This window comes from Sorex fumeus, unplaced genomic scaffold, assembly GCF_029834395.1.
Source record: "Sorex fumeus unplaced genomic scaffold, SorFum_2.1 ptg000037l, whole genome shotgun sequence".
NCBI classification, from domain to species: domain Eukaryota; kingdom Metazoa; phylum Chordata; class Mammalia; order Eulipotyphla; family Soricidae; genus Sorex; species Sorex fumeus.
This window is the reverse complement of record NW_026606094.1, coordinates 27,720,315-27,727,576: the sequence shown is the minus strand read 5'-3', so window position 1 is coordinate 27,727,576 and position 7,262 is coordinate 27,720,315. Positions and strand designations below refer to the sequence as shown.

Sequence of the window (7,262 nt, the reverse complement as noted above, 5' to 3'; positions counted from 1 at the left end):
AAAGGATGAAATATTTAGGAGACAGGACTAGAAAAACAGACTTACTATATATGGAGAAAAACTAAGGAGTACTCCTTGCTTTGTACTACATTAACTATGATTAGTTTTGGATTCCCCTAAATGCTACATGGTTCCCCAAGCACCACCAGGTGTGGCAAAAAAAAAGTGGAAAGATGAATTAGACTAAAACAAACAAAAAAAATATCTCTGCTTAATGAAAGGCAGCACAGATTCCCATGGAGAGAGTTACAGAGTGGATAAAAGATATTTGAAAGAGACCAACAAGAGATTTATGTATAAATACATAAAGAACTACTCAAAGCATCAAGGAAATATCAAGAGAATGGGCAAAATATGTATATGTTTCACAAATGGAGACAATGAGCAACTAATAAACACATATAATCTTCAAGTTCACTAATAATAAAAATGTGTTAAATAAAACAAGATATGTTTTTCCCATTAGAGTGAGAAATATTAGGAAGTAGCATTAAACATTGTCAATGATGCTGAGAAAGAAATTCTCATCTACAATGATTCTGGGAATCAAGCTGGAGGTACTTGTTAAGACTTAACATTTATATACTCTTATACAAGCCTACTTCTGTTACAGAAAATTTCTTGTACAGATCCACAAGGGAATACATCAGAATAAAAACACAAGCTTCCCAGGTACATAGAAACCTTAAAAAAGATTTGTAGGGACTAGAGAGATGTACAGGGATTAAGACATTTGCCTTGCATGCAGCGGACCCTAGTTCAATCCCTGGCATCGCATATGACTTCTTAAGCACTTTCAGTCCTAAGCCAGAAGTAAGACCTGAGCAAAGCCAAGTGTGACCCCAAAGCAAAACAAACAAAGCCATGTAATTCTCTAAATTTGTTTTTTAATCTATAAAATGTGCCCAGCTGTCTCTTATCATGGATGGTCAACTGGCAATAAATATATACAAAAGGCATCCAGACAGAAAGGAAAAGTACCTCTGCTTTAGATCACATAAATAACATAATCTTATGTATATACACCTGTGTGTGTATTAGAGCAAGACTATTTTAAATAATCCACACATTTAAAAGTCAAGATAATGAACAAATTTAATTAGATTACAAAGATACAAGTTCAATAAGCAAAAAGTCATTGTATTCCTACACAGTGGTAATAAACTGTTTGATAATGACAGATAGTGACAGAGCAGAGTATGTGCAAGACCCTGAGTTCAATCCCCAGTGCAATGGCACAAAAAATCACTGCTAACTGTAACCCTAAATAGTCCTGAGCACCACCAGGCTGTCCTTGGTAGCCTTCAGCACCACTCATCCCCAAACACCAAACCATCAGGCTTTGTATCACAAGAAGTGATATACATCACCCCCTCTCAGTAACCTCTGCATGTGTACCCTATGGAATAAGAAAAAATAAATTCATTTACAAAAGCATCATAAGGATTCAAATACTTAAAATTAATTTTAACCAACGGTCAAAAACCTATATTTAAACTACAGGATATCATTGACAGAAATTAAATAAGGCCTGAGTAAGAAAAAAGCATCTCCGATGATGCACATTAATCATTTCTTATAAAACTAGAAAATAAAACATTTTAGATTCAGACACTGGGATACTTAATATTATTAAGATAACAAGTATCTTACAGATTAAATAGGCTCTCATAAGAAAATATCAGCTGGTTTACAATGTAATTCCCACAGGAAAAAAAATGTTAGAAGACACATAGACATGTATTTTGTTTCAAACCTTACTACAAAGCTACAATAATGAAGTCTCCAGCACCAGCATAAGTACAGACAGGCACTGATAAAAGTGAGAGTTATGAAATAGATCTGGACCAAACTTGACGGTGGAGAAAAAGGTGAGAGAGCCCTCAAGTCTCCTTAATGAAGTCACAGGGAGGAAATAAGAATTACTGATAAATAATAACAGACAAACAAATAAGAGAATATTGTATAGGACCTTGTTGAGAAGGTAAGTTGAGAAGAAGAGAAAGCTCGTCTGACAGATGCCCACACCCTGGGGCAGAGTGAACAACTGCCAAGAACATGTTTCCTGGTAGCAGCAGGATAGTGCAGAGGCTACTAAAACCAGAGTGTTGCCTGGGCACAGGCATGGGCAACTGACCAGAGCACAATATGCGTTCCCTGCTAACCAGGAGGGAGCATTGAGCCTTACCCAAGTGGGAAACTGCCCACCCACCTGTGGACAAAAGCCCCCCGCATTCCAAGCTGAGTTCTGAGAAACACTGAGCTGCTTGGCAGATGCTGCCCAGGTTGAAATGAATCCGCCAAGCACACAGTCAGTTCTCAGTTGAATGGCTGAACACTTGGTGAGAGATCAGATCTGGATGTTTCCTAGGTCTGCTGTGTCTGACAGGCAGACAGTGCCGACACAGAGAGGAAGCTGGGTGGATACTGGGAAAATACCCAGTATCCAGGACTACCATTACCCAACCAGGTGGCATGATACACAGCCATAATCAGGCATCACAGCTGCAAACGCTGGGTGGCAGCACTGCTCTGTCTGTCTTCAGGGTTTCAATTGACCCACTAAATTTGGGAGGATAAATCCAAAGCAAGGCCAGCCAGTGCCAGTTTCTGCATGAAAACTATGGATGCAGGCCACACACCCCGAACCAGGTCTGCACAAAACCAGACTCTCACCCTTGGCAATGATATCACACTATCAGCAGTGAAGAAGTAGCATATTTCCCCTGCACTCTGGATGAAGACAAAAGCTTAAGAAAAAATCACCCCTCAGACAAGTGTTCTTGAAACTCACTGAGGAAGGATTCAAAGTGGCAAAGGATGTTCACTGAATTGAGAATAGGAGAAGAGAGCTCCAACAAGGACAGAGAAAGTTTGAGGAAACCTCCATCAGAAACCACTAAACTGGCACATAGCCAGTGAGCTAAAAAAAGCAAGCTAGAGGGGCCAACAACAGAAAGACAAGAGCTGAGGAAGGAATTAATATACTTAAGGAAAAAATACATGAAACAATATATAAAGAAGATAAGAATGGAAAGAAGAGCATTTTTGCATGAAGAAAACAGGGATTTACAGTACAGCATCAAAAGGATTAGTAATTGGATTATAGGAGTTCTAGGAGAAAGGAGAATGGGGAAGAAATATTGGTGGAGTAAATTATACACAAGAATTTCCTACTCAGGGTCAGAAAGATAGTATAGCAAGTAGGGTGCTTGCCTTGCTCAGAGCCAAGTCAGGTTTACTCCCCAGTATCACATATTGTCCCCAGCACCAGCAGGAGCGATCCGTGAGTGCAGAGCTAGGAAAAACCTCTGAGCACCACTGGGTGTGGCCCTAAAATAACAAGAACAACCAAAAGAATTTCTTCCTTATTCCCTGTTGATGGAATGTTGCCTGGTTCAGGTCCTACAGAAAACAGAATGGAGATTTCTCAAGAAAGTAAGATCAGAGCTTCCATGTGACCCCCAGTGATTCCTCTTTGTAGCATCCACCACCATCCCTCAAACACAAAAATATTATTTTGAAAAAATTTGTGCATGCCTATGTTCATCGAAGTGCTTAGTGTAATATGATATGGAAACAACCCAAACATTGAATGACAGATGAGTGGATACAGAAGTTATGGTATATATGCCCGAAGGAATATGATGCAGCCAGCCATACAAAAAGATGAAATCCTGCAATTTGCTGCAACATGGGTGGAACTGGGGGTAGAGGGTGGGGAGGGCAGTTAATTTTATTAACCAAAATAAGTTAGAGGAAGAAAAACAAATACTGGATGACCTCATTTATCTGTGGTATAGAGGCAAACAAGATGGGAGGATGGAAGTTATCAATAAATGATGGCAGAAACAAGCCCTTGGCTCTGTATTACAAAACTAAGAATGTCAGTAGACTGACAAATAGATCAGCCAGACAAGTGAGGGAAGGGCGGGGCAGGGGAATAATGAGGTGAATTAATATAACATGAGAATATTGGATGGTGTTGGACACTTTGGTGATGCTGAGGTGAAGTACATCAAAACTGTAAGCACTGACATTATTGTAAACGTGTGACCTAAAACAGTTAATTATTTTTTAATGATTTTTTTAGGGGGAGGGAAACCTTGAGACACTGGTGGAGGAGCACTGACACTAGTGGTAGGTTTGGAGCTGGAACATTGTAAGCCTGAAACTCTGTTATAAAAATTTTCAAGAAGTTCAACCTCATGGTGTTTCACTAATAAAAAATTTAAAAAAAAATTTTTCAAGAAGTTCAAGGAGTTCCGAGTAAAACATGAAAGAGAAGAACAAGACAAGACATATTGTACTTAACATGGCAAAAGACAAATTTGAAATAGTAGCATATATGGAAATGTTATAATTATTGGTAAGAAATTAACTTAGAGAGTTCCCATGGTGGTGTGATTGAAAAGATAGCCTGGAGATGGTGACTTCTTTTACAATAGGATTTCATTGAAACTTTCAAGTACTATTTATGGCATTTGCTGCTTTTAGACTATGATTTCAGTTCTCCGACTCTAAATACTTCTATTATTGGAATCCAAATTAACCTTTATAACCATCCTGGATTTGTATGATAGGGATGTTTTTGCTTATAACTGTCTGTCTTATGGTTATCCCCCCACTGTTACGATAACAGTGTTTTGGCTTATAACTGTCTTGTGTTTATGCTCCTAAAGAAAGAGATGTTCCTCTTATGATGTTTTTATTATAAGAGAGTCAGTAAATGATCTACACAGAGTTCACACTTTGACAGAATATGATCACATCAGTGAAAATGCATGCAGGGTCTGCTATTGCAGTTGTAAATCAAAAAGACATTTGTACTGTCTGGTTCTCCTTGCAAAAGCACCTCTAGATTCATGGTAAACTTATAAAGCTTTCTTGAGATTAGAAAATTGGATTCTGGTGAATCTCAGTACTTACCCAATTTATACCCAGAAGATATTATAAAGTTACACATTAAATTTTTACTCTCCTTCCTGTTAGCTTTCCCTGACAAAGGATATGCCAACTTTTTCTTAAAGAAAGCACTCAAAGGAAAGAGCTTTTTTTCTCCCTCTGGGTTATTCAGTCCCTTGTGTCTGATTTCCTACAGAGTGCAAATTATTGGTGGAAACTCGTTAGAACAGAGTTTGTGGATTGGACATCTTTGTACCAAGAAAAGTAAATGAATTCCCACTTCATTTCACATACGATAGCAAATTGTCACCAAGAAGGCAACAATGAATGCCAACTTCAGATATGAACTGTGTCCCCCTGGGAGAATGCTGGCTTTGGAAGAGAGTTAAGTAAGGTGCAAAGATTTGTGAAGAAACCAAACTGACTAGAAAACACTTTCTCCTCTTGCAGAATAATACCTGAAATTCAATGGTTTTGTGTTTCACTTCTTTTGTGTTTTCACTTCTGAAGTTTAGACTTTCTTAAGCTGCTGAATTGAAAATTAACTTAAAGATAGGAAATGTTTAAAAATCTTATCACTCCTTATATTTTATCAAAAATAAGTGTAAGATCCTGTCTTATGTTTTACAAATGGGAAGAAGATGCCCTAGAAGAGAGAAGTGAAGGAAAGGAGCTTAAAGCAAGCCCTCCAACTCCTGTCCTTCAGTGCTCTCTGTGTCTTCTTGGTTCATGTAACCACTGAACCAAGGGAGAATCCAAGGGTCCTGGTTCCTCCTTATGAGGAACAGGAAAAATTTATTTCATAAATAGAAAATCACAGAGGATCTTAAGTCAAGAAAAAAGGGAATGGGAGACTTTAATGCTATTGTGTTGCTGTTGGTAATGACCAGTTAGGTCTTAAGTCAACACAGTTGGTCAACTGTAAAGAAGTAACTGCTGTGGGCTAAATTTCTAGTTCTTCGTGATGAAAGAAGAAGAATGAAATAAGATAGAAAAAAAGAACAACTTATTTTCATCCTTTCAACTATTCAGTAAGAAAAATCAAACTGGCAGATGCTACCATGACAGCTCAGATTCCTGTGTCCTGCAGCCATGGTCAACCCCACCTTGTTCCTCGACATGGTGGTCGATGCTGAGGACCTGGGCCCTGTCTCCTTCCAGCTGTTTGCAGACAGAATTCAAAGGACAGCAGAACATTTTTGTGCCCTGCTCATTGGCAAGAATGTGTCTGGTTACAAAGGTTCTACCAAAATTACACCCAGATTTATGTGCCTGGTGGGTCTCCACCTTACCACAATGGCACCGGGGAGAAGTTTGACAATGAGAATTTCTTCCTGAAGCACACAGGGTCTGGAATCTTGTCCACGGCAAATGCCTGGCCCAGCATCAACAGCTCTCTGTTTTCTATTGCACTGCCAAGACTGAGTGGTTGGTTCTCAAGATTTTAGCTGGGCTGGGCAGCAGCAATCCCTTTGTGTGTAGGGTTCACTCCTAACCTGGGGTCAAAGATGGTATTCCTGAGTTTGCTCCAGAGCCCTGACATCTCTCTGGACAGCAAGCATGTGGTGTTCGGCAAGGTGAAAAAGGGAATGAATATTATGGAGACCATGGAGCACTTTGGGTCTAGGAATGGCAAGACCAGAAAGAAGCCAATGATTTCTGATGTGGACAAATCTAAAGAAACTGATTCTCTTAATCATGAGACTATGCCTTCCTTCTTCAGTTCAGGAGAGCACCCCATACCCCCACATGCTCAGAATGTCCTCTGACCCCGGTGCTCTCCCTGAGGTTCTCTTGGCTGCATAGCTTCCTAACCTCCAAGTCTAGCTGGATTTCAGGGCTGTTTATGATTATGAAATAAAAAAATAAGCAATACTTGTTTTCAAAAAAGAAAAATCACACCAATACACAAAATAAGTAACAACAATTCAAAACAATCTGTCAGTACAAACAAGTAAAACAAAGATAGAGTGCAGGTTAAAGTTGAATCTGATCAGGACAGAAAACTCTAATTTCAGAAAAGAGATGAGTCTACCAGAAGGCAATATCTGACACAAGACAAGGAATGAACCTATTCCTGCATGGTATCTTTGCTTTTGTTTTTGAACAACTGTCCAAATGTAGAAATATGCATAGACATTGGTTGCATGAGCTTCTAGGTTTCAATTACCAGAATATTAGAATATTCTTCAATGAAATAAGCATCACCTGCTGCTATTAAACATACAAATAGGACTATAGCTAGAACCATGGAAAAGTTTGCCCAACTCTTGTGATCTCCTAGTACATAATATATCTCTTCCCTTGCACTTGTGATAGTATCATACTCAGTTCATGCCTTTTTGCCCCAACAGTTT

The 7,262-nt window shown here is 39.0% G+C and overlaps 1 pseudogene; it reads left to right on the top strand.

The window, feature by feature from the left end:
• Window positions 1-5,997: 5,997 nt before the first annotated feature.
• LOC130027662 (peptidyl-prolyl cis-trans isomerase A-like) lies at window positions 5,998-6,674 on the top strand (annotated as a pseudogene).
• Window positions 6,675-7,262: the final 588 nt, after the last annotated feature.